The 8,701-nt window shown below is 42.1% G+C and overlaps 1 non-coding gene across 1 annotated transcript; it reads right to left on the reverse strand.

Moving 5' to 3' along the window:
• Window positions 1–8,261: 8,261 nt before the first annotated feature.
• trnae-uuc (transfer RNA glutamic acid (anticodon UUC)) lies at window positions 8,262–8,333 on the reverse strand. Its single transcript has one exon. It is a non-coding gene; the product is annotated as a tRNA-Glu (tRNA).
• Between the last annotated feature and the right edge of the window lie 368 nt (window positions 8,334–8,701).

Raw genomic sequence — 8,701 nt, forward strand, 5'->3', positions numbered from 1 at the left:
GTTTGTGACTCCCACTGCTAATTGGCTTTTTAAATCTTACTAAACTTATTGGCTCCAGAAGGTGTTTTAAGTGCCCCACCACACCCACCATGATGTCAACAGTCTGGAGTTCAATGTACGACACCTAACTTCAACCACTGAGGGTCGCTCAATCCAAACATTAGCAAGGGACCTAGTTTGATAAGCCTCCATAGGTTCAATGTTCCCTTCCAGTCCCGAGTGACGAAGGACACAATCGGTGGATCGCCCTCGGCCCAACTTATACCAGGACTGCTTGCATTCCAGAGATGAAGCTAACAAGCTAGCTCTCCGGGTGGCTGGGCTGCAGTGAGTGTAGCCTTACAAGGTAGCTAACGATGCAATGGTGAGGGTTAGGGACAAGCTGGTGACACAACTAAGCAGTCCTCCGTAGACTTGACTGTCTCATTTCAGGTCTTCGTGGGCCACGTTGACCACGTCTCCCAAAGGAGGCGGCCCCTTAATTGGGACACAGCTGATGTAACAGCTATTACAAATTTATCAAATCCTGTTTTAGCTCCACATGAGAAGCAAAACACATGTTAACATTTTGGAACTACTCCTTTAAGAGCTCTTTCGTGACTTTTCTCTTGCTCCCTTAACTCACTTTGTCTTTCCATCTTATTCCGAACTTTCTTTATTTTACTCTTTTTTTGTCGAGTTCGTTCGTCTGTCTTCCTGACACCTTTTTCTTTTGCACTCTCTTTTACAGTCTACCTGATGTGCCCCTTCTTGCAGCTTTACCTTTCCCTGTTTCTCTCTTTTTCTCTCCTGTGATATCGCCTCCTCTCTCTCTCTCTCTTTCTCCGGTGCTGATTGTCTTTTCTCGGGGGAAATCTCACCGAGGAGCCGTACAAAGCTGCAAACCCCCTCATGACTCTGCCTCTGTTTTCTTTCTTGGTCTTACAGGATTCACTGTGCGCTGAGAGAGCACATTCACAGCACACAGCCAGGCAATAACACAAAGATGCAGATAACACGCACACACATTATATCAAAGGCTTACATCACAGCAGCGTGTTTGTGTGTGTGTAATAGAGCGAAACAGAGAGAACACATCTATCTGTTTGTATTTATTCCATGTTGACTCTGAGCAACACTGTAATGATGCTTGTCGTGTTCCACTGGGAGAAATGAGCTTAGTCGCAAACACACACACACAAAAACACAAACAGATCCGTATTTCTATCATTGTGAGGACACTCCTAACCCTAACTTGAACCATCACAACATTAACAACAAAACAAATTTAAATCAGGCCTTTGAATTTGCAAGAACCGTCCTCACTGTCCCCAAAATATCCTCACTCCATTTTATCTATACAATATAGAGTCTATAGAAGTACACACACATATAAATAGAGTGAAACTAAAGCGATACAGACACATATATGGGTAAACAAACGAACAAACACAAGCCATCAAACAAACACACATACTGTATCTTTGCTCAGGTGTAAAGCTCTCACAGTCCTGAATTAAATCCAGTGGGCTTCAGGCCCGATGGAGAAAATATCTGCTCAGACCAGATGAGTTGAATTTGAAAAACCAAAAAAAACACATCAGCTTTATTCAAACGTGTAAGGTATAAAACTATCCAAATAAAAATGGTGCATAAAGGGCTTATATAACGCTGTGTAAATGAAAGAAAATGGAATCATTCTCTTTCGCGGCCGTGGAGAGGGAGGAACACTGATCCACCTGTTGTGCCATCGACCTCCAGTGAAGACTTAATGGAATGTGGTTATTCTACAACTGTAAAAAATACACCTTGGCGCAAAGGTAAAAAATATATGGTCCATTTTCACACATTGTATGATTCAGTCAAATGTGTTATAATGAAGAATTGGAAATTACATCAACCAAACCGCTTAAGTCTTAATAATTTGCTCAAATACTTACTTATACCTTAAAATAACAGTTTTACAATAATTTGGATGCTACACAAACTTATGATGGGGAGATCATGGGGAGTCATGTATTTCACTGCCACAGCGCCCCCTGGATACCTGCACTATGTAACACTGGTGTACCGTGCTGGAACATTACAACCAAACGTCACACACCAACAACCAGAGCCAGAGTTTAATTACAGGAACCTGTAAGAGACAACTACCTCGTCATTCTCAGTAAAACCTGATTGTTTAAGAAGCTGGCTCAAAAGTGCTCTGAACACAGATAGATGCATCTCATTTGAAAATCTGTCTGACCTTAAGTGGTGCAAGTGTATTTCTGTGTGCATTTATGAGTCTGTGTGTGTGTGTGTGTGTGTGTGTGTGTGTGTGTGTGTGTGTGGCCCTGGGCTGATGAGGGAAGACAGGTGGTGGCCATTTAGAAGGATTAGAACTGTCAGACACATCAAGCACGACTAATTATTCTGTTAGCGCGCTACACTGCGGGGATACAAGGCTTGTGTGTGTGTGTGTGTGTGTGAGTGTGCGTGTGTGTGTGTCAGCAAACAGAACTGCAGGCGGGGAGGAAAGATGGAGGGAGAGTTAAGCTACAAAAAATATATTTTTTTAAAAGGAGAAATGGCAGACAAATGGAAATGAATTGAGCCAGAAAAAAGAGGGAAAGAGAGATGGATGGAGAGAGGAGGATGGAGAGCTACTGTTAATACCCAGAGAGAATACATTCCCTGTGTGAAAGATGGATGATAGGGGCGGAGAAAAGGGCAGATTTCGGGGTGTATTAGTGAAAAACCCTGTGGGGGGGCGGGGGAAATGGTTATAAATTATCCATAAGGGCCCAGATTAAAAAAAGAAAGACAGGAGAGCCGGAGAGAGAAGACGAGAAAAAGATGATGTAGGGAAGGGAAGAGTAAAGAGATGTTAAAAGGAGGGATGTGAGAGATGAGGGGAGTAGAGGAGTGACCTACCACATGCCTTCATGGATGACTGCATTTGTATCCAAACATCCCAACATGCACTACTCTGCCACTCGGGGATGAAATCAGCCTGCAGCATCCAATCAGCCGTGGCCTTTTACCACCTCGCCGTGGGCCAGAGTGTGCACAAGCGAGTAAGCGACGATGTGTATTTCTGTTTGTGTGTGTGTGTGTGTTTGCATGTGTGTGAGTTCAAGCGAGAGTGTGCATACACATCTGTTTGTGTGTGTGTGTGTGTGTGTTTATGGATATAGACCTCCTCACTACGCTGCCTCTCTGATTTATCTTCAAACAGACAGCTCGCCCATCTCCTCTCCCACACCTCCCTCTCCCCATCTATCCCTCCATGCCCCCTCTGTCTCTTCCGTGCTCACAACCAATCCATCCATCTTCCAAAATACCTACCCAACCCATTTTACCCTTTTTTGCAGCCGCCGCCGCACTCTCTCCCTGCGTCTATCCCTCCATCTGCATTTACTTCCCGCGGGGTAGACAATTTCCTGAATCCCACTGAAGTGGAAAGATTTCAGATTTAATACATCCCCCACTTGTGATGTGCCCGGGCTTCAGAGGAAGGGCCGAGAGGTTCAAAGAGAAAGAAAGGAGAAAGGAGGGAAGGATCAGAAGGTGTGAGGAAAGTTTAAGGAAGAGTAGATGGATGGAAACATAACTCAAGGTGGCAAATGTTGATCAGAATATCGTCTGGTCTTCATCACAAAAGCATTTTTTCTTTCAACGCAAAAAACAACATTCTGTTAAATAACAGTGCACATGTGATGCAGTAGTATGTTCAGATTAATTTGCACCAAATACAGATGATGAGGATGTTAGTGTTGCAGGTTTTTGGTTATAAATTAAATTACTGGAGAAAGTTAGAGAAAAGGGGGTGTTACTTGTCACCAAGGTGTAGTTATATGTGCTGTAACCACTTTGGTAACCAAGGTCAAAGTGACTAGGATTCATCCTCTGGGGACTAAGCATGTCTGAACAAAATGTTGAACCAATCGTCTTTTATCATCAATAATCATTTTAGAAGATAATTAAAAAATCAGACCTATTGATGACAATGGAGGAAAACACGATCATCAAATTTATTATAGGTTCATCCTCCATGAACCATGAATATTTGTATAAAATGTTTTCCTCAGTCAGTCCAATAGCTGTTAAGACTGAAGCGATAAGGAGGCAAACACCATGCTAATGACATGGTTAAAAAACTTGTGTGTATGAAAAAATTTGTCATATATTGGTTGTGTTTGAACAACGCATCCAAAGTCTTAGGCTTCAACTCAACAGCAAAAAAAACCAAGGGGTATTAAAACCTTCTCGTTGTGTCCAAACTGCAGCGCTGGTAGGGGCAGAAAGTTGGTCATGCAAATAATGGAAAGTCTCATTTGGGATCAGCCTTCACGGTCTACGTGGCCCCCCCACGAAGGGCTCCTCTTCACAGGCCGTGTCCTCTGAAGGTGGTGGCCCCTGAATTGGGACAGAGCACATGTCTGCCCTGTGATACACTGGCGACCTGTCCAGGGCGTTACCCCATTTCTCTACCAATTTTATTCTATGTCAACCCGATCCCTTGGCAGGACGGTAAGCAGTGGAGGGAGTGGAGGAGCGGTGTAGTGTGAGTGAACTTAGGTAGGTTGACACACTCACACACTCACACACACAAACCCACACACACAAAGAGCAGTCGTGTGTCTTGCCACTGAGGGGTGGTTGTCCAGGTGATGTACATGTAAATAATGGTCTGATCAACCTCAGCATCAGTACTTTGACGAGACTGAAGAAAAGCAGCTTCAACCAATCACGTTGTCTCACTTGTTTGTGTATGATGTGCGTTAAGGCCAATTTATGCCTCTCCGTTTTTTCTATTACGGACAGATAAGAACGCCCTATCCGTCGTGAAACGCCCTCTCCGAGTGCTTCGGACAGCTTTTCGTACACGTCTGATTTTTCTAACTATCCGTCTTCATGTTGGAGACCCGACGGACCGCTCTTGGCTGTGATTGGTCCGCGAACGACATCATATCCGTATGACGTCATTTCCGTATTTCCGGACCTCAAACTTCCTGTTTACTTGTAGCAACAAACACGAACACAACTATGATTCTACGATTAATGTGACGTGTGTGTTAAGCCAGCGGAGTTGTCCGGCTGACGGTGGCACGTTAGAGCACTGAGGGCATGTGTGCACGGTCACAGACGGTTATAACGAGCTTTCAAAACGGCGCTAGCAGGCTAGGCTAGCCACCATGCTAACTGCGGTGGTAACAGTGCAAGAACCCGCCGTCACGACTTTAATTCCACTTCTATCATGACACTGTTTCTATAATACCGTCAGGTTAGAAGCAAACACTGGATAGTAGTTGTTAGTGCCGGGAGTCCCTGCTGACTGTGTGTGGAAGCTGGGGGGGAGCTAGCTCCGGGTAGCTTCTAGCTACATGTAGCCTCAAGCTGATTCAAGCTGTGGAATCAGCAACACAGTTCGGAAACAAGACCGGGGAACCGCTGCGCTAAGAAACGATTACATCAGCATCTTGACACGCTGGGTGTCACTTTATTTAGTTCTGTTAGTTGCCATGGTTCAGTGTGTGGGAGGCAGGCTAACATGTAAACAGAGACACGTGGACTTCTTCTTCCCAAATGGGGTAGGCTTCTCTGAGCTCGTCTTCCGATGCGCCACCTATGGGTTTGGCGATGAATTTTTTCCGACGGACTGTGTCGGAGAAGTAAAAATCAAAAAGACTCTTTGCCCCTCGCTGAGACCTCTCCGAGAAACGGACACGTAGTAGTATATAAGAGCCTTTAGGCTTGGAAAGTCCCTGTCCTGTGGGTTCTTGAATTCGAGCTGTTGTAGGTAAGTCCTGATCAGTTAGCTGCCACCTGCTCCAAAATCATGAAAACTCCTCGCAGTGCCACAGTAAACTCTTTAGGAAAGTGTGTGAATAACCTGGCAGCAGCTGATGTTTCATCAGTTATGTATGGCGTCTGTGTGAGGAATCAGATAAATTCACATGCAAGTCTCATTTTTTTTATTTTTTTCATGGGATATTATTCTGCTGTGGCAATGAAAGCTGCAGCTACCGCCAGACAAACATCTGCTGAATCTCATCCTCTGCATCTAACTCACCAGTCACGAGGACAACTGCTACATTTAACTTCCATCGTTTCCACGCAGCAAGAATTCCACGTCTATGTTTCGTCCAAAAGGCAAAGCGCATGTCACGGCTGCTTCTGTGAATGTCGTTCATTATCATTAAGCTCGCTCGGGGCTAAAAGATGAGTGAAATTCAATTTGTAAGGCTCTTACCAAAAAGTAGAGCCATTCATTCTAGTTTTACATGGATCTAAATCTGCCGCCGGGTTAAAACATTAACTGGATATCTGAATATAATGGAAGTGCAGCACCTGAGCATTAGTAATAATGATAATAAAAACCCTATTTATGTAACATTTTTCATTGTATAAAATGCATCTCAATGTGCTTCGCATAAAAAAGAGCAACAGAAGCTTAAAAACAAACATATTGAAATAGTATAAAACAATATAATATTAAGGTTAAAGCAGGATTAAGATTACAGTAATGCCCAAGGTTGAATTAATAAATAGCAAGATCATAAAAATAAGTAGAATAGTGTGGAGGAAAGACCGGGAAGGCCTCAGTGTTTGTGTGGAAGTAACTAAATGTTTCAATAGTAACATGAATCATTTTAGTTTTTAAAAATGTTGTGTTTCGGGAATAATTCAGAGTCTTAAGCCTAAAAATCAATTATCTGTTGTCTACGGACAAATTGAGTGACTCTCTGTTCTCAGTAGGAACTGAGGAGAGAGAGTGTGTCAAGAATGAAATGTTTTATAAATAACTTTGCATTTCGGCGTTACCTTCAAATTAAGGTTTTCCCTGAAAATGACAAATTTCCCAGTCTGTTTTCAAATAACTCCAATTCCATAAAAGTCGTGGCAAGTTAGAAGTGTATATATATATATATAAAAAAGTAGTGAATGTATTTGATAGAGAAATTTTCAAAATGTGTGAGGTGCATTATTTCAGCTCTTTATCTGATATGTTGCCCATTAGGTACCGTGCGTTTGCTGGCTATCTTTTGGCTAAAGCCCATGTTGGTAGACTTCATTCATTCAGTTGCGATTTAACTTCGGTAGCAACTCATGACCTGAATCTGATGAAGACATAATATTCATTTTTATATTTTTCTCACCTCATTACCCACAGAAGTCATCCTGACGTTATTGCACAATGGATTTATAGACTGGTGGTTACTGGCCTCTGCTGGTCAATGTAGGTAATTCTTGTTCATACAACCTGGTGAGAGACGAGATGAGAGGCAGCGATGAGAAAAGAGGAATGAGAGAGAAAGACGAGAAACAATTAAAGGGAAATGATGTGAGCATCCCAAACAGATTAGCCACTAAAGCAGATAATTAATCATGAATGTGCGGCTTGTCACTGGGTAATATTCACAATTTGGGGAACAAATTGTAAACCAGTGGTGCATTTAAAACGTGTTTGTGTATGTGTGTGTGTGTGTGTGTGTGTGTGTGTGTGTGTGTGCGTGTCGAAGATTTCACTTCATCGATTATCAACTTACTAAACACAAAGAGAAACTCAGGTGTTTTAAGCAGCCATGGTGTCGCAGATATACAAAATGTTTTAATGTGTAAGGAATGCTCTTATATCCAAGTCTGTTATATCAGAGTCTGTGCTGTTTACAGGTGATATGTTGTATCACTTGAACAGTTTCAAAAGACCAAATGACAGGAGAGTTTAAAGCAAAGTTTATAATTTCATATAAGCATTGCTGCTATAGTGGAAGTAATCTTTAGGAAGAAATAGCTAAAGACTTGCTGTCTGGAGACTACGAGGAGGAGACCCAGTCCTCAGCTGATGATCTGACCCCTTCAGTCACCTCCCATGAGGCCACTGATTTCTTCCCAAGAACACTACGATGTCCCAAGTTAAATTTCCGATGGCTTCTGCGTGTATTTGATCCTACTTTTAAGGTTACACTTGTGTATCCATTACGTCATGGGACTGCCAAAAAAAATAGCTCAACATAGCACTGGGGTTGTTAATTACATTCCACACTGTATCTATATTAAGGACATTTGATATTATTAATTATATTGTTCTTTGTTGTGTAACTACATATTTTGTAACTTTCACTTTGTAATCTTGTTTGGATAAGGACATTTAGAATACTATTGTCAATGTAGATTAGTATGATGCTCTGCTCTTTCTCTCGAAATTCTGCCATGAGTTGATATGAACCAGTTTGTGTAATGTTGTCTGAATGACATACTGTAATGTTACCATTGGCGATATATATAATATGTTATTCCCATACCGGGAGTCGAACCCGGGCCACCTGGGTGAAAACCAGGAATCCTAACCGCTAGACCATATGGGATAAACTTCTGCATTAAAATCACATCGTATGAGATAAAGATTTGATCTACATAAACTATTTAAAAATGTAAAGTATTGCTTGAAATATTTATGTAAATACTGAAGTTTTTATGCATAGGCTGTGATGAATCCCCTTACAGAGTAGCGTAAGGAGGTTTTCTTTTTAAATGCAAGGACAAATCAAAGGCTACCAGGCAGGATGCAGCTACATGTACAGTGTGGTGCAGTGGTGCAGTGTGGAGATCCACTATTGTCCATTGTTATAATAATATGTTCCAAACAGCATTTTTATTTACAGAAAATAGTAAATGGTTCGTTTTTCATACAGCACTTTTCTAGTCTTGATGACCACCCAAAGCGCTTTCAACC

The sequence above is a fragment of the Limanda limanda genome, chromosome 5 (assembly GCF_963576545.1).
Source record: "Limanda limanda chromosome 5, fLimLim1.1, whole genome shotgun sequence".
In the NCBI taxonomy this organism is placed as follows: Eukaryota; Metazoa; Chordata; class Actinopteri; order Pleuronectiformes; family Pleuronectidae; genus Limanda; species Limanda limanda.